The sequence below is a fragment of the Leuresthes tenuis genome, unplaced genomic scaffold, assembly GCF_036924035.1.
Source record: "Leuresthes tenuis unplaced genomic scaffold, fLeuTen1.0.hap1 SCAF_231, whole genome shotgun sequence".
Lineage (NCBI taxonomy): Eukaryota > Metazoa > Chordata > Actinopteri > Atheriniformes > Atherinopsidae > Leuresthes > Leuresthes tenuis.
Genome location: NW_027325585.1, coordinates 18,621 through 36,506, shown reverse-complemented (window position 1 = coordinate 36,506; position 17,886 = coordinate 18,621). Strand labels below are relative to the sequence as shown.

General features: G+C 42.0%; 2 non-coding genes and 1 pseudogene across 2 annotated transcripts; 2 read left to right on the top strand and 1 right to left on the bottom strand.

Moving 5' to 3' along the window:
* The first annotated feature begins 481 nt into the window (after positions 1–481).
* Positions 482–672, top strand: LOC140288109 (U2 spliceosomal RNA). Its single transcript, XR_011912005.1, has one exon. It is a non-coding gene; the product is annotated as a U2 spliceosomal RNA (small nuclear RNA).
* An 11,427-nt stretch (positions 673–12,099) lies between these two features.
* Positions 12,100–12,276, bottom strand: LOC140288111 (U2 spliceosomal RNA; annotated as a pseudogene).
* Positions 12,277–17,201: 4,925 nt separating this feature from the next.
* LOC140288110 (U2 spliceosomal RNA) lies at positions 17,202–17,392 on the top strand. Its single transcript, XR_011912006.1, has one exon. It is a non-coding gene; the product is annotated as a U2 spliceosomal RNA (small nuclear RNA).
* Positions 17,393–17,886: the final 494 nt, after the last annotated feature.

The following is a 17,886-nucleotide window of genomic DNA, read 5'->3' as shown; positions in this document are numbered from 1 at the left end:
AATTTAGTTTGAGTGAAGGAATTCATTTTATAGCAAAATCCGAAATCGTGAAGAACTCATGGAAGTAAGCTTATTCTCGGATTCCTGAATCTTTAGATTTGCTCTTTCTTTTACTGCAAAGTACAACGTTGAGCAGCACTAATGAGTTGTTTCTATTTTTGGCAGGCTTTACCTTTGCGGATGAAGCCCTTTCTGTCTGTGCAAAAGAAATCTTGTTACTGTGCAGAGTGACTTCTCTGAGTAGAGTCGCCTTACTTGTTGCGACTGTGCCAATGTTCGAAGCTGGAGTGCAAAGTTGTTGCTTGAATGGTGCTCGCTGGAGCGTGCGGTAGTGTAAAGTTATACCATTTAAAAGGGCTGAAGAGTGCTCAGTGCAGCGGGTGGGCCGAGGTGCAAAGTGACACTATGGCCATAAAAAGAACACCGCTACAAGTGCGCATTGTGCCAGGAAGGGCCCTCGGACGTGAACCAGTGGACAGTTATCGCTTCTCGGCCTTTTGGCTAAGATCAAGTGTAGTATCTGTTCTTATCAGTTTAATGTCTGATGTGTCCTCTATGCGAGGACTACATATTAAATGGATTTGTATCAATAGGAGTTGAAAAAGGAGCTTGCTCCGTTCACTCCAAGCATCGACCCGGTACTGTAGTGCCCCTGGGAACGGTGCGCTCTCCTCTGCTCTTGTGAAAAAGCAAACAGCGGTGCAGGATGGAGGTTTCAGGGAGCCCAAGATGAAACTTTCTTTTAGTCTGCTGAGAAAAGAGAGTGAATGCGCAGTAGACTTTAACACGGCTCTGGGAGCGAGCCGAGTGCGGGCTAACCAGGCGAATTGCTTGAAAGAAACGCGACACCGAATGAGCGGTCAGAACAAAGCCTCAATACGGTGTTCCTGTGGTGTTTTTATAAAATGCGGTGAAAAAAAAGGTGTGAATGCCCCATAGAAAACTAAAAGGTGGAGCGGAAGTGTTCGGCTGCAAGAAGGTGTGAATGTCCGACTATATTTGGTGAAAAGCAGGTGAAGCAAGGTCTGAATGCCCAACCTTACATCATCAAAAGCGAGATCAGAGGTTTTTGGCTGCAAGAAGGCCATAGTTTGCCAAAAGTGGGTAAGGTGCGAATGACCGACTAAATATCAACAAAAGTGGGGGCGGAGGTCTTCGGATGCAAGTGGGTGTGAATATCCCACCATAGAAGTATGGTGGAGAGGAAGCTGTGAATGGCCGACCATAGTTTGCAAAAAGCGGGTGAGAAAAGGTGCGAATGTCCAACCATACATGATCAAAACAGGGAGCGGAGGTGTTTGGCTGCGACAAGGTGTGAATGTCCACCCATAATTAATGAAAAGCGGGCAACAAGTAGGTTCGATTGCCATACCATACATCATCAAAAGCAGGAGTGGATGTGTTCGGCTACAAGAAGGTTTGAATGTCCGAGCATAGTTTGTAAAAAGCTGGTAAGAAAAGGTTCGAATGCCTGAACATACATCATCAAAATTAGGACTGGATGTGTTCGGCTACAAGAAGGTTTGAATGTCCGACCATAGTTGGTAAAAAGTGGGTATGAAAAGGTTCGAATGCCCAAGTTCGGCTGAAAAAAACTGTGTTCGGCTGCAAAAAGGTGTGAATGTTTGACTAAAGTTTGTAAGACAAGGTTCGAATGCCTGACAATGTATGATCAAAAGCGGGAGCGGAGGTATTCAGCTGCAAGAAGGTCTAAATGTCCATCATTAATTGCTAGAAAACATGAAAGAAAATTTTCGAAAATCAATCTGCACATGATCATAAGTGGGAGAGGAGGTGTTCAGCTGCAAGAAGGTGTGAATGTCCTACCATAATTGCTGAAAAATGTGTTAGAAACGGTAAGAATGCCGGACCATACATCATCAAAAGCTAGAGAGGTGGTGTTCGGCTGCAAGTAGGTGTGAATGTCTGACCAAAGTTCAAATATATTAACAAAAGCGGGAGGAGAGGTCTTCGGATGAGTGGTTGAGAATTTCCAACCATAATCTATAAAATGCGGTGAAAAAAAAGGTGTGATAGAAACCTAAAAGGTGGAGCGGAAGTGTTCGGCTGCAAGAAGGTGTGAATGTCCGTCTATAGTTGGTGAAAAGCAGGAAAAGCAAGGTCTGAATGCCCAATCTTACATCATCAAAAGCGAGATCAGAGGTGTTTGGCTGCAAGAAAACGGGTAAGGTGTGAATGACCGACTAAATATCAACAAAAGTGGGGGCGGAGGTCTTTGGATGCAGGTGGGTGTGAATATCCCACCATACAAGTATGGTGGAGAGGAAGCTGTGAATGTCCGACCATGGTTTGTAAAACGCGGGTAAGACAAGGTGCGAATGTCCGACAATGTATGATCAAAAGAGGGAGCGGAGGTGTTCGGCTGCAAGGTCTGAATTTCCAACCATAATTTGTAAACACCGTTGAAGAAAAGCCTCGAAAGCCCGACTATACACCATCAAAAGCGGGAGCAGAGGTGTTCAGCTGCAAGAAGGTCTGAATGTCCACCAATAATTACTGAAAAATGGGTAAGAAGAGGTGTGAATGCCCAACTATACATCATCAAAAGCAGAAGTGGATGTGTTCGGCCACAAGAAGGTTTGAATGTCCGACCATAGTTTGTAAAAGGCGGGTAAGAAAAGGTTTGAATGCCCGAACATACACAATCAAAAGAGGGAGCGGAGGTGTTTCGCTGCAAGAAGGTGTGAATGTCCGAGCATAGTTTGTAAAAAGCGGGTAAGAAAAGGTTCGAATGCCCGAACATACACCATCAAAAGAGGGAGCGGAGGTGTTCCGCTGTAAGAAGGTGTGAATGTCCAACCATAGTTGGTAAAAAGCGGGTAAGAAAAGGTTAAAATACCCGACTCTACACAATCAATAGCGGGAGCGGAGTTGTTCGGCTAAAAGAAGATGTGAAAGTCCGACCATGGTTTGTAAAAAGCGGGTAAGAAAAGGTTCGAATGCAAAAATATACACCATCAAAAGCGGAAGCCGAGGTGTTCGGCTGCAAGTAGGTCTGAATGTCCACCCATAATTAATGAAAAGCGGGCAACAAGTAGGTTCGAATGCCCAACCATACATCAACAAAAGCAGGAGTGGATGTGTTTGGCTACAAGAAGGTTTGAATGTCCAACCATAGTTTGTAAAAAGCGGGTAAGAAAAGGTGCGAATGCCCGAAAATACACCATCAAAAGAGGGAGCAGAGGTGTTCCGCTGTAAGATGGTGCGAATGTCCGACCATAGTTGGTAAAAAGCGGGTAAGAAAAGGTTCGAATGCCCGAATATATACCATTATAAGCGGAAGCGGAGGTGTTCGGCTGCAAGAAGGTGTGAACGTCCGACCAAAGTTTGTAAATAGCAGTTAAGAAAAGGTTTGAATATCTAACCAAACATAATCAAAAGTGGGAGCAGAGCTGTTCGACTGCAAGTAGGTGTGAATTTCCACCCATAATTCCTGAAAAATGGGTAAGAAAAGGTGCGAATGCCCAACCATACATCATCAAAAGAAGAAGTGGATGTGTTCTGCCACAAGAAGGTTTGAATGTCCGACCATAGCTTGTAAAAAGTGGGTAAGAAAAAGTTCGAATGCTCGAACATACACCATCAAATTTGGGAGCGGAGGTGTTCCGCTGTAAGACGGTGTGAATGTCCGACCATAATTGGTAAAAAGCGGGTAAGAAAAGGTTAAAATACCCGACTGTACACAATCAATAGCGGGAGCGGAGTTGTTCGGCTACAAGAAGGTGTGAAAGTCCGACCATGGTTTGTAAAACGCGGGTAAGACAAGGTGCGAATGCCCGACAATGTATGATCAAAAGAGGGAGCGGAGGTGTTCGGCTGCAAGGTCTGAATTTCCAACCATAATTTGTAAACACCGTTGAAGAAAAGCCTCGAAAGCCCGACTATACACCATCAAAAGTGGGAGCAGAGGTGTTCAGCTGCAAGAAGGTCTGAATGTCCACCAATAATTACTGAGAAATGGGTAAGAAAAGGTGTGAATGCCCAACTATACATCATCACAAGCAGAAGTGGATGTGTTCGGCCACAAGAAGGTTTGAATGTCCGACCATAGTTTGTAAAAGGCGGGTAAGAAAAGGTTTGAATGCCCGAACATACACAATCAAAAGAGGGAGCGGAGGTGTTTCGCTGCAAGAAGGTGTGAATGTCCGACCATAGTTTGTAAAAAGTGGGTAAGAAAAGGTTCGAATGCCAGAACATACACCATCAAAAGAGGGAGCGGAGGTTTTCCGCTGTAAGAAGGTGTGAATGTCCGACCATAGTTGGTAAAAAGCGGGTAAGAAAAGGTTAAAATACTCGACTCTACACAATCAATAGCGGGAGCGGAGTTGTTCGGCTAAAAGAAGGTGTGAAAGTCCGACCATGGTTTGTAAAAAGCGGGTAAGAAAAGGTTCGAATGCAAAAATACACACCATCAAAAGCGGAAGCCGAGGTGTTCGGCTGCAAGTAGGTGTGAATGTCCACCCATAATTAATGAAAAGCGGGCAACAAGTAGGTTCGAATGCCCAACCATACATCAACAAAAGCAGGAGTGGATGTGTTTGGCTACAAGAAGGTTTGAATGTCCGAGCATAGTTTGTAAAAAGCGGGTAAGAAAAGGTGCGAATGCCCGACAATGTATGATCAAAAGAGGGAGTGGAGGTTTTCGGCTACAAGAAGGTTTGAATGTCCAACCATAGTTTGTAAAAAGCGGGTAAGAAAAGGTGCGAATGCCCGAAAATACACCATCAAAAGAGGGAGCGGAGGTGTTCCGCTGTAAGATGGTGCGAATGTCCGACCATAGTTGGTAAAAAGCGGGTAAGAAAAGGTTCGAATGCCCGAATATATACCATCATAAGCGGAAGCGGAGGTGTTCGGCTGAATGAAGGTGTGAACGTCCGACCAAAGTTTGTAAAAAGCAGTTAAGAAAAGGTTCGAATATCCAACCAAACATAATCAAAAGTGGGAGCAGAGCTGTTCGACTGCAAGTAGGTGTGAATTTCCACCCATAATTCCTGAAAAATGGGTAAGAAAAGGTGCGAATGCCCAACCATACATCATCAAAAGAAGAAGTGGATGTGTTCTGCTACAAGAAGGTTTGAATGTCCGACCATAGCTTGTAAAAAGTGGGTAAGAAAAAGTTCGAATGCTCGAACATACACCAACAAATTTGGGAGCGGAGGTGTTCCGCTGTAAGACGGTGTGAATGTCCGACCATAATTGGTAAAAAGCGGGTAAGAAAAGGTTAAAATACCCGACTGTACACAATCAATAGCGGGAGCGGAGTTGTTCGGCTACAAGAAGGTGTGAAAGTCCGACCATGGTTTGTAAAACGCGGGTAAGACAAGGTGCGAATGCCCGACAATGTATGATCAAAAGAGGGAGCGGAGGTGTTCGGCTGCAAGGTCTGAATTTCCAACCATAATTTGTAAACACCGTTGAAGAAAAGCCTCGAAAGCCCGACTATACACCATCAAAAGCGGGAGCAGAGGTGTTCAGCTGCAAGAAGGTCTGAATGTCCACCAATAATTACTGAGAAATGGGTAAGAAAAGGTGTGAATGCCCAACTATACATCATCACAAGCAGAAGTGGATGTGTTCGGCCACAAGAAGGTTTGAATGTCCGACCATAGTTTGTAAAAGGCGGGTAAGAAAAGGTTTGAATGCCCGAACATACACAATCAAAAGAGGGAGCGGAGGTGTTCCGCCATAAGAAGGTGTGAATGTCCGACCGTAGTTGCTAAAAAGTGGGTAAGAAAAGGTTAAAATACCCGACTGTACACAATCAATAGCGGGAGCGAATGTGTTCGGCTACAAGAAGGTGTGAAAGTCCGACCATGTTTTGTAAATAGCGGGTAAGAAAAGGTGCGAATGCCCCACAATGTATGATCAAAAGAGGGAGCGGAGGTTTTCGGCTAAAAGAAGGTCTGAATGTCCAACCATAATTTGTAAAAACCGGGGAAGAAAAGGCTCGAAAGCCCGACTATACACCATCAAAAGCGGGGGCAGAGGGGTTCAGCTGCAAGAAGGTCTGAATGTCCATCAATAATTGCTAGAAAACATGAAAGAAAATTTTCGAATATCAAACCGCACATGATCATAAGTGGGAGCGGAGGTGTTTAGCTGCAAGAAGGTGTGAATATCCACCCATAATTCCTCAAAAATGGGTAAAAAAAAAGGTGCGAATGCCCAACCATACATCATCAAAAGCAGGACTGGATGTGTTCGGCTACAAGGTTTGAATGTCCGAGCATAGTTTGTTAAAAGCGGGTAAGAAAAGGTTCGAATGCCCGAATATACACCATCAAAAGAGGGAGCGGAGGTGTTCAGCCATAAGAAGGTGTGAATGTCCGACCGTAGTTGGTAAAAAGCGGGTAAGAAAAGGTTAAAATGGCCGTCTGTACACAATCAATAGCGGGAAGGGATGTGTTCGGCTACAAGAAGGTGTGAAAGTCCGACCATGTTTTGTAAAAAGCGGTTAAGAAAAGGTGTGAATGCCCGACAATGTATGATCAAAAGAGGGAGCGGAGGTTTTCGGCTGCAAGAAGGCCTGAATGTCCAACCATAATTTGTAAAAACCGGGGAAGAAAAGGCTCGGAAGCCCGACTATACACCATCAAAAGCGGGAGCAGAGGTGTTCAGCTGCAAGAAGGTCTCAATGTCCATCAATAATTGCTAAAAAACATGAAAGAAAATTTTCGAATATCAAACCGCACATGATCATATGCGGGAGAGGAGGTGTTCAGCTGCAAGAAGGTGTGAATGTCCACCCATAATTCCTGAAAAATGGGTAAAAAAAGGTGCGAATGCCCAACCATACATCATCAAAAGCAGGTGTGAATATCAGATCATAATTTGCAAAAACCTGATGAGAAATGGTGAGAATGCCCGACTATACACCATCAAATGCGGGAGCGGAGGTGTTCGGCTGTGAGTAGGTGTGAATGTCCGACCATACTTGCTGAAAAATATGACAAAGCAGTTTTCACTTGGTTTGAGTGAAGGATTTCATTTTATATAGAAATCCGAAATTGTGTAGAACTAGTGGAAATAAGTTTATTCTCGGATTCCTAAAGGTTTAGTGTTGTTCTTTGGTATACTGCAAAGTAATACTTTTTATTTTGTTGAAACCGATTCAGACATGGATAAATATCAAGGAAAAAGCAGTTTTAACTTGGTTTGAGTGAAGGAATTCATTTTATATCAAAATCCGAAATTGTGTAGAACTCGTGGAAATAAGTTTATTCTCGGATTCCTAAAGGTTTAGTGTTGTTCTTTGGTATACTGCAAAGTAATACTTTCTATTTTGTTGAAACCGATTAAGTTAAAACTGCTTTGTCCTTCATATTTATCCATGTCATAATAGCTTTAAACAAAAAAGAACGTTGTACTTTGCAGGATAGGAAAGAACAACACTAAACCTTTAGGAATCCGAGAATAATCTTCTTTTCACGAGTTCTACACAATTTCGGATTTTGATATAAAATGAATGCCTTCACTCAAACCAAGTTAAAACTGCTTTGTCCTTCATATTTATTCATGTCTAAATAGCTTTAAACAAAAAAGAACGTTGTACTTTGCAGGATAGGAAAGAACAACTCTAAACCTTTTCAGGAATCCGAGAATAAGCGTCGATTGACGAGTTCTACACAATTTCGGATTTTGATATAAAATGAATTCGTTCACTCAAACCAAGTTAAAACTGCTTTTGTCCTTCATATTTATCCATGTCTGAATAGGTTTCAACAAAAAAGAAAGTATTACTTTGCAGTATACCAAAGAACAACACTAAACCTTTAGAAATCCGAAAATAAGCTTCTTATCACCAGTTCTACACAATTTCGGATTTTGATATAAAATTAATTCCTTCACTCAAACCAAGTTAAAACTGCTTTGTCCTTAATATTTATCCATGTCTGAATAGGTTTCAACAAAAAAGAAAGTATTACTTTGCAGTATACCAACGAACAACACTAAACCTTTAGGAATCCGAGAATAAGCTTCTTTTCACCAGTTCTACACAATTTTGGATTTTGATATAAAATGAATTCCTTCACTCAAACCAAGTTAAAACTGCTTTGTCCTTCATATTTATCCATGTCTGAATGGGTTTCAACAAAATAGAAAGTATTACTTTGCAGTATACCAAAGAACAACACTAAACCTTTAGGAATCCGAGAATAAACTTATTTCCACGAGTTCTACACAATTTCGGATTTTGATAGAAAATGAATTCCTTCACTCAAACCAAGTGAAAACTGCTTTGTCATATTTTTCAGCAAGTATGGTCGGACATTCACACCTACTCACAGCCGAAAACCTCCGCTCCCGCATTTGATGGTGTATAGTCGGGCATTCTCACCATTTCTCATCAGGTTTTTGCAAATTATGATCTGACATTCACACCTGCTTTTGATGTTGTATGGTTGGGCATTCGCACCTTTTTTTTACCCATTTTTCAGGAATTATGGGTGGACATTCACACCATCTTGCAGCTGAACACCTCCTCTCCCGCATATGATCATGTGCGGTTTGATATTCGAAAATTTTCTTTCATGTTTTCTAGCAATTATTGATGGACATTGAGACCTTCTTGCAGCTGAACACCTCCGCTCCCGCTTTTGATGATGTATAGTCGGGCTTTCGAGCCTTTTCTTCCCCGGTTTTTACAAATTATGGTTGGACATTCAGACCTTCTTGCAGCCGAAAACCTCCGCTCCCTCTTTTGATCATACATTGTCGGGCATTCGCACCTTTTCTAAACCACTTTTTACAAAACATGGTTGGACTTTCACACTTTCTTGTAGCCGAACACATCCCTTCCCGCTATTGATTGTGTACAGTCGGGTATTTTAACCTTTTCTTACCCGCTTTTTACCAACTACGGTCGGACATTCACACCTTCTTATGGCGGAACACCTCCGCTCCCTCTTTTGATGGTGTAGGTTCGGGCATTCGAACCTTTTCTTACCCGCTTTTTACAAACTATGCTCGGACATTCAAACCTTCTTGTAGCCGAACACATCCAGTCCTGCTTTTGATGATGTATGGTTGGGCATTCGCACCTTTTTTTTTTACCCATTTTTGAGGAATTATGGGTGGACATTCACACCTTCTTGCAGCTGAACACCTCCTCTCCCACTTATGATCATGTGCGGTTGGATATTCGAACATTTTTTTTCATGTTTTCTAGCAATTATTGATGGACATTCAGACCTTCTTGCAGCTGAACACCTCCGCTCCCGCTTTTGATGGTGTATAGTCGGGCTTCCGAGCCTTTTCTTCCCCGGTTTTTACAAATTATGGTTGGACATTTAGACCTTCTTGCAGCCGAAAACCTCCGTTCCCTCTTTTGATCATACATTGTCCGGCATTCGCAACTTTTCTTACCCGCTTTTTACAAACCATGGTCGGACTTTCACACCTTTTAGTAGCCAAACAACTCCGCTCCCGCTATTGATTGTGTACAGTCGGGTATTTTAACCTTTTCTTACCCGCTTTTTACCAATTATGGTGGGACATTCACACCTTCTTACAGCGGAACACCTCCGCTCCCTGTTTTGATCATTTATGGTCTGGCAATACTACCTTTTCTTACCCGTTTTTGAGTTATTATGGCTGGACATTCACAGCTTCTTGCAGCCGAACACCTCTTCTCCCGCTTTTGATGATGAATGGTCCGGCATTCTTACCTTTTCTAACACATTTTTCAGCAATTATTGTTGGTCATTCACACCTTTCTCATCAGCTTTTTACAAATTATGATCTGACATTCACACCTACTTGCAGCCGAACACCTCGGCTTCCGCTTTTGATGGTGTATATTTTGGCATTCGAACCTTTTCTTACCCGCTTTTTACAAACCATGGTCGGACTTTCATACCTTCTTTTAGCCGAACAACTCCGCTCCCGCTATTGATTGTGTAGAGTTGGGTATTTTAGCCTTTTCTTACCCGCTTTTTACCAACTATGGTCGGACATTCACACCTTCTTACAGCGGAACACCTCCGCTCCCTCTTTTGATGGTGTATGTTCTGGCATTCGAACCTTTTCTTACCCACTTTTTACAAACTATGCTCGGACATTCACACCTTCTTGCAGTGAAACACCTCCGCTCCCTCTTTTGATGGTGTATGTTCGGGCATTCGCACCTTTACTTACCCGCTTTTTACAAACTATGGTCGTACATTCAAACCTTGTAGCCGAAAACCTCCACTCCCTCTTTTGATCATACTTTGTCGGGCATTCGCACCTTTTCTTACCCGCTTTTTACAAACTATGCTCGGACATTCAAACCTTCTTGTATCCAAACACATCCACTCCTGCTTTTGTTGATGTATGGTTGGGCATTCGAACCTACTTGTTGCCCGCTTTTCATTAATTATGGGTGGACATTCACACCTTGTCACAGCCAAACACCTCCGCTCCCTCTTTTGATCATGTATGGTTGGACATTCGCACCTTTTCTCACCCGCTTTTTGCAAACTATGGTCGGCCATTCACAGCTTCCTCTCCACCATACTTGTATGGTGGGAAATTCACACCCACTTGCATCCGAAGATCTCCGCCCCCACTTTTGTTGATATTTAGTCGGTCATTCACACCTTACCTGTTTTCTTGCCGCCAAACACCTCTGATCTCGCTTTTGATGATGTAAGATTGGGCATTCAGACCTTGCTTTTCCTGCTTTTCACCAACTATAGATGGACATTCACACCTTCTTGCAGCCGAACACTTCCGCTCCACCTTTTAGGTTTCTATCACACCTTTTTTTTCACCGCATTTTATAGATTATGGTTGGAAATTCTCAACCACTCATCCGAAGACCTCTCCTCCCGCTTTTGTTAATATATTTGAACTTTAGTCAGACATTCACACCTACTTGTAGCCGAACACCACCTCTCTAGCTTTTGATGATGTATGGTCCGGGATTCTTACCGTTTCTAACACATTTTTCAGCAATTATGGTAGGATATTCACACCTTCTTGCAGCTGAACACCTCCTCTCCCACTTATGATCATGTGCGGATTGATTTTCGAAAATTTTCTTTCATGTTTTCTAGCAATTAATTATGGACATTTAGACCTTCTTGCAGCTGAACACCTCCGCTCCCGCTTTTGATCATACATTGTCAGGCATTCGCACCTTGTCTTACCCGCTTTTTACAAACTTTAGTCGAACATTCACACCTTTTTGCAGCCGAACACAGTTTTTTGCAGCCGAATTTGGGCATTCGCACCTTTTCATACCCACTTTTTACCAACTATGGTCGGACATTCACACCGTCTTACAGCGGAACACCTCCGCTCCCTCTTTTGATGGTGTATGTTCGGGCATTCGAACCTTTTCTTACCCGCTTTTTACAAACTATGCTCGGACATTCAAACCTTCTTGTAGCCGAACACATCCACTCCTGCTTTTGATGATGTATGGTATGGCATTCGAACCTACTTGTTGCCCGCTTTTCATTAATTATGGGTGGACATTCACACCTTGTCGCAGCCAAACACCCTGTTTCGATCATGTATGGTTGGACATTCGCACCTTTTCTCACCCGCTTTTTGCAAACTATGGTCGGCCATTCACAGCTTCCTCTCCACCATACTTGTATGGTGGGATATTCACACCCACTTGCATCCGAAGACCTCCGCCCCCACTTTTGTTGATATTTAGTCGGTCATTCGCACCTTACCCGCTTTTGGCAAACTATGGCCTTCTTGCAGCCAAAAACCTCTGATCTCGCTTTTGATGATGTAAGGTTGGGCATTCAGACCTTGCTTCACCTGCTTTTCACCAAATATAGTCGGACATTCACACCTTCTTGCAGCCGAACACTTCCGCTCCACCTTTTAGTTTTCTATGGGGCATTCACACCTTTATTTTCACCGCATTTTATAAAAACACCACAGGAACACCGTATTGAGGCTTTGTTCTGACCGCTCATTCGGTGTCGCGTTTCTTTCAAGCATTTCTCCTGGTTAGCCCGCACTCGGCTCGCTCCCAGGGCCGTGTTAAAGTCTACTTCGCATTCACTCTCTTTTCTCAGCAGACTAAAAGAAACTTCCATCCTGCACCGCTGTTAGCTTTTTCACAAGAGCAGAGGAGAGCGCACCGTTCCCAGCGGCACTGCAGTACCGGGTCGATGCTTGGAGTGAACGGAGCAAGCTCCTTTTTCAACTCCTATTGATAAAAATCCATTTAATATGTAGTCCTTGCATAGACGTATCACATATTAAACTGATAAGTACAGATGGATTATGTGCAATTAGTAAAGAGAGTAGAGGACGATCTCTCTCGTTGGAAGTCCTTACCTATATCACTTATGGGGAGAGTTACAACCATTAAAATGATGATACTACCAAAAGTTAACTATTTGTTCTCAATGATCCCCATAAAACCATCTGCTACTTGGTTTAAGTCACTAGATTCATGCATCTCCAAATTTCTTTGGAAAAACAAACCACCACGTATTAGTTTAAAAACCCTACAGAAGACCAAGGACAGTGGTGGATTAGATTTACCTCATTTTCAGCACTATTCCTTAGCCAATAGGTTACAATATATATCAAAATGGTTTAAACCTTGTTGTTGTCACAGTTCCCAGAGACGTTGTAATCGTTGAGGATTCTATATTCACCCCCTCATTAGAGGCACGTGTTGCAGATTGATGACACTGAATCTTCTTCTCTGTTCATTGCTGGCATCATTCCCAGCATCGTAAGTGTTCGTGGCATTGTTAGCCTCTTCTTCTGGATCTTGATATCGAGCATCCTTTTGTATTTCTGGTTTGTAAGTCCTCTCTCCTCGTTCACCGGAGTCTTCGTCTCTTTGTCCTTGAGTTTGGTGGTTTTTTCTTCTTTTGATGCCTTGACACAGTGTGACAGGTGATACCACATGGGAGATCCTTTAACTTTAACTGCTGTCCCTGTGCTGCGAAATGGCTGTGCTGCTCAAATGGTCTCTCCTTCATCATATACACAGTTATTTATACATCACCTTCCACCATGAAGCGTTGTCCCTTTTTGTTTCTCTCTTTGTTCTTAAAATGCTGTTATAAATGTCTAAACCAATCCATTAAACTAGATCATTTTGGCAGTAAAGCGATCTACAATGTGCTTGGTCGCAAAGCTGCTCATCTGTGGTAAACAGCTCTTCAGAAAGGCATTCTTCAATTGATTTCACTCATTTTATGTAATAATTTTGTGATTTCCTACAAAACTACACTTCTTCTCCCATCTGTCTGAGTATTTAATATTGTCTGGGTCCCGTTAAAACATGTATTTTTCCCATCTAATTCCTTGTTTGCTTTAAAACAAGTATTCCCCATTTTCTATCCCTTCAGTAGCCAACCAGTTTGTATGGAGTACACTGGAGCAACTTGACTGATCAGTAAAACACTGCTTTTGTTGTCACCGCAAGGCTTCCCCCGTCGGTTGTTTCACTGAGACACTACTGAGTAACTACAACTCAACACAGTTTATACACATAACATTCATATACATACTAACAAACAAACAAACAATAATTTATCGCAATTTTCTCATCTCTGTTTGAACGTACACCCAGGTAAATATTCCTGTAGTCTTCTCATACCGACTATGGACCCATTCATTGTTTAACTTCACTGTTTTGCAAATCCTAATTGAATATTACACATTGACATTGAACTTTACTGGATAAGCAGGTCTTCATTGCATTCAGCAGCCTATATGTGAGCATTTATGTGTAAGCTGTTCTTCTTTGCATTTATCAGCAGCAAGCAATTCTTCACTGCACATGCATATGTAAATAGTAAAACAATTCCAATGTGTTAGCGAAACCTTCTATATCACAGTGGTTTCTAAGGTCTATTTTAAGTTCTTTGCCATCAGTGAGATGACATTGTTTACAAAGTGTGTCAAATTATCACTGAAGATCTTTTCAGGAATTTCAAATCTAGAAATGAGTTATTTTACGCGTGATTTTGCTACTGAGAGTGCATCTGCTTGTGCACATGGAAATATTTCAGACCATTTGGTAAAAACCTCTGTTGTCACTGAGCAGAATCGTTTCCCTTAACATTAATTTAGTTCAATGAAATCTACAAAATAATGAAATAATGAAATCCAAACAAATATGTTGAAAAAGATACACTGGCTTAGGGAATTATCTTCGTTTTGGTCTTAGATTGCCCTGTGGAATGTATTTTGCACATATTTGACCTGCTAGACAAAACTTTATTCATTTATTTATTCTAAAAAAATGTTTTTAATAATTAGTAAAACCATATGCTGTAAAAACCTGGTTCATTATTGCTTCCATCCCTCCTGTTGAGACATGACATGGTCCGTGGCTCAATACTGCAGCATATTTAAACAAATTCTTTGGCAGTATGGTTTTCCTTCCGGTCATTCATATGAGTCTATTGTAGATGGCAATTGAATAACATCTAATAATGCTAAAATATTTGTAGTTTATACATTTAGCTGTGGATGTCAACATACCTGTTTTTCCAATGCTGTGTTAACACGTGTACAGTTGAGAAGGCATACTGACTGTCAGTGTAAACGTTAACAACCTTTTTGTTATTTAATTTACAAGCTTCAGTTAAAGCTACCAATTCGACTGCTTGAACAGAGTAATTTTTTGGTAGTGGTTGTTTTAAGAAAACTTCAGTTTCTGTTACTACTGCAAATCCTGTAGCATTTGTGCCATCAGGGTTTTTTTCCTTGATCTGTTGAATAAATATAGTTATTTCTGCATTTTCATAACGTATATCAGTTAAGTCTGGCCTGGGTAAAACACTGATGGTTATTTCTGGCTTTCCATCTGTGGGGTAGGTAGCAGTGTGGATGGATTAAGTGTAGCACATCTCTCGACAACAAGGTGTGGCTGTGAAAGAAGAACTGTTATGTAGGAGAGATGTCTGGTAAAGATATTTTGTTAAGTAACCATATCACAGCCACTGCATGAGGTACCTTAAGTGTTAATGGGTGAAATAACACCATTATTGTTGATGCCTGCACTGCCAATGGCTTCTGGCCATTGATTCAAAAGTACGATCTCGTCCCTTTTTCCCCCTTTCAGTGGAGACTGGCCCCTAATTACCGCAATTCAGCAGGGGGTCTTTCATTAGGAGTACTGGACTCCCCCGTGCACGGTTTCAGCTCCGACCCTGGACAGCGGAAAAAACGTTGAGATCTGGTTTGAGGACCCAATTGTTGAGAAAAGTCTCTCAATGAGACTCAGAGTTGCTGGAGTCAGTTAATGCAAAGGTTTAATCTTGCAGCAAGTTCAAGAATGTGTGTGTGTATGGGTGTATGTGTGCGAACGTGTGTGAGTTTGTGTGTGTGAGAGTTTAAAGAACCTGTTATCCACAGGCAGGCCTTAACTAGTATGGCACGGGTCCAGCCTGTCTCATCTTTTTTGGAAGGTCCAGCGCTCGGCCGTAACCCTTCTGTCTGTTTGGACTCTCACATACATTCGGTTAATCATAGAAAAACGAGAACAAAACTTTTTAGCCCCTTAAATTCATAAAACAGACATGGTGCAGTTATTTCCATTCTAGAAAATAAGAGTAATCACCACCATTCCTATAAATTCTGGATATTCTAACAATCTGAATCTTTTTTAAATGTTCGATGAAGCCCTTTGCTGTTCTGTTTAGAGACTCAGCTGATCATAAACCAAGTTTTGCTCTTGAACCAAGCTTCTAAACTCTTCACCTTTTTCATTTCTCAGTTAGTATTCACTTTAAAACTGATTAAAAGAAAAATTAAATGAATGCCTATCAACAAATGTGGGATCTAAACTCTAGTGCTTCCTCTAAAATAATTTCCTTTCTCAATTCAGAAATGTGTGTGTGTAAGTCACAACACCCGTGACACCAAAACGGCTTTCTTTTCTCTCTTTTCTCTACACTCTGCACTGTGAGCACACACAACAAATCAGAAAGGCTCTCTCTTTTTTTTTTTTTTGATTGTGTGCCAGGGCGTTGTCTCACGTATTAGATTATGCTTAAGATACGAATGAGTTTATCAGTCACATCAGAATCCATACATACTGATCCTCCCGTAATAAAATGGTCGGATCTTATCAAACACACTTTGTTTCTTGTGACAAGTCAGCGAAACAGCGTATACACGTCAAGACACTGAATCAAGTTTGCCACAAGAACTCATAAGTTTGGCAGTATTGCTCTGCCGTCAGCAATCATACACCCATTTTATTTTCATGAGACATGTGCAGGCACCTGTTCATCTACTGTTCTATCACTATGAATTAGTTTATCTATTATCAATAAGGATACTTCTACAACTACTATCAAAGTATGTCCGGACTTCTTATGTTGTCAGTTGCTATATATGAATAAGTGGGTTGCTACTGAAAAGCATTAAGCATGTCACACAGCCCAAACATATAACATTTCAGGACACACCACACAGTTAACAACCACAGTGAAGCGTGTCAAAGCCCAAACATGTAACATTCAACAGGACACTTACACAACACATTCAAATCAAACAGTCAGACAACATACAAGAACCTATACCCCAGCCGGCATTGCTCCCTGCCTATTTTCCTACAACTCACTATGTGTGCGCACACCTTTATTCACAAACTCTTCAACTTATACTCTTTTACCGAAGCTGCTACAGCTCGATTGGCCAAATACCCTTAGATCCTATTTCGGTGAATTTGACATCTGCCTTGCATGTAACAGATTAGCGGTTTAGCAGTTTTAATTTAGTTTGAGTGAAGGAATTCATTTTATAGCAAAATCCGAAATCGTGAAGAACTCATGGAAGTAATCATTTTCTGGGATTCCTGAATCTTTAGATTTGCTCTTTGTTTTACTGCAAAGTACAACGTTGAGCAGCACTAATGAGTTGTTTCTATTTTTGGCAGGCTTTACCTTTGCGGATGAAGCCCTTTCTGTCTGTGCAAAAGAAATCTTGTTACTGTGCAGAGTGACTTCTCTGAGTAGAGTCGCCTTACTTGTTGCGACTGTGCCAATGTTCGAAGCTGGAGTGCAAAGTTGTTGCTTGAATGGTGCTTGCTGGAGCGTGCGGTAGTGTAAAGTTATACCATTTAAAAGGGCTGAAGAGTGCTCAGTGCAGCGGGTGGGCCGAGGTGCAAAGTGACACTATGGCCATAAAAAGAACACCGCTACAAGTGCGCATTGTGCCAGGAAGGGCCCTCGGACGTGAACCAGTGGACAGTTATCGCTTCTCGGCCTTTTGGCTAAGATCAAGTGTAGTATCTGTTCTTATTAGTTTAATGTCTGATGTGTCCTCTATGCGAGGACTACATATTAAATGGATTTGTATCAATAGGAGTTGAAAAAGGAGCTTGCTCCGTTCACTCCAAGCATCGACCCGGTACTGTAGTGCCCCTGGGAACGGTGCGCTCTCCTCTGCTCTTGTGAAAAAGCAAACAGCGGTGCAGGATGGAAGTTTCAGGGAGCCCAAGATGAAACTTTCTTTTAGTCTGCTGAGAAAAGAGAGTGAATGCGAAGTAGACTTTAACACGGTTCTGGGAGCGAGCCGAGTGCGGGCTAACCAGGAGAATTGCTTGAAAGAAACGCGACACCGAATGAGCGGTCAGAACAAAGCCTCAATACGGTGTTCCTGTGGTGTTTTTATAAAATGCGGTGAAAAAAAAGGTGTGAATGCCCCATAGAAAACTAAAAGGTGGAGCGGAAGTGTTCGGCTGCAAGAAGGTGTGAATGTCCGACTATATTTGGTGAAAAGCAGGTGAAGCAAGGTCTGAATGCCCAACCTTACATCATCAAAAGCGAGATCAGAGGTTTTTGGCTGCAAGAAGGCCATAGTTTGCCAAAAGTGGGTAAGGTGCGAATGACCGACTAAATATCAACAAAAGTGGGGGCGGAGGTCTTCGGATGCAAG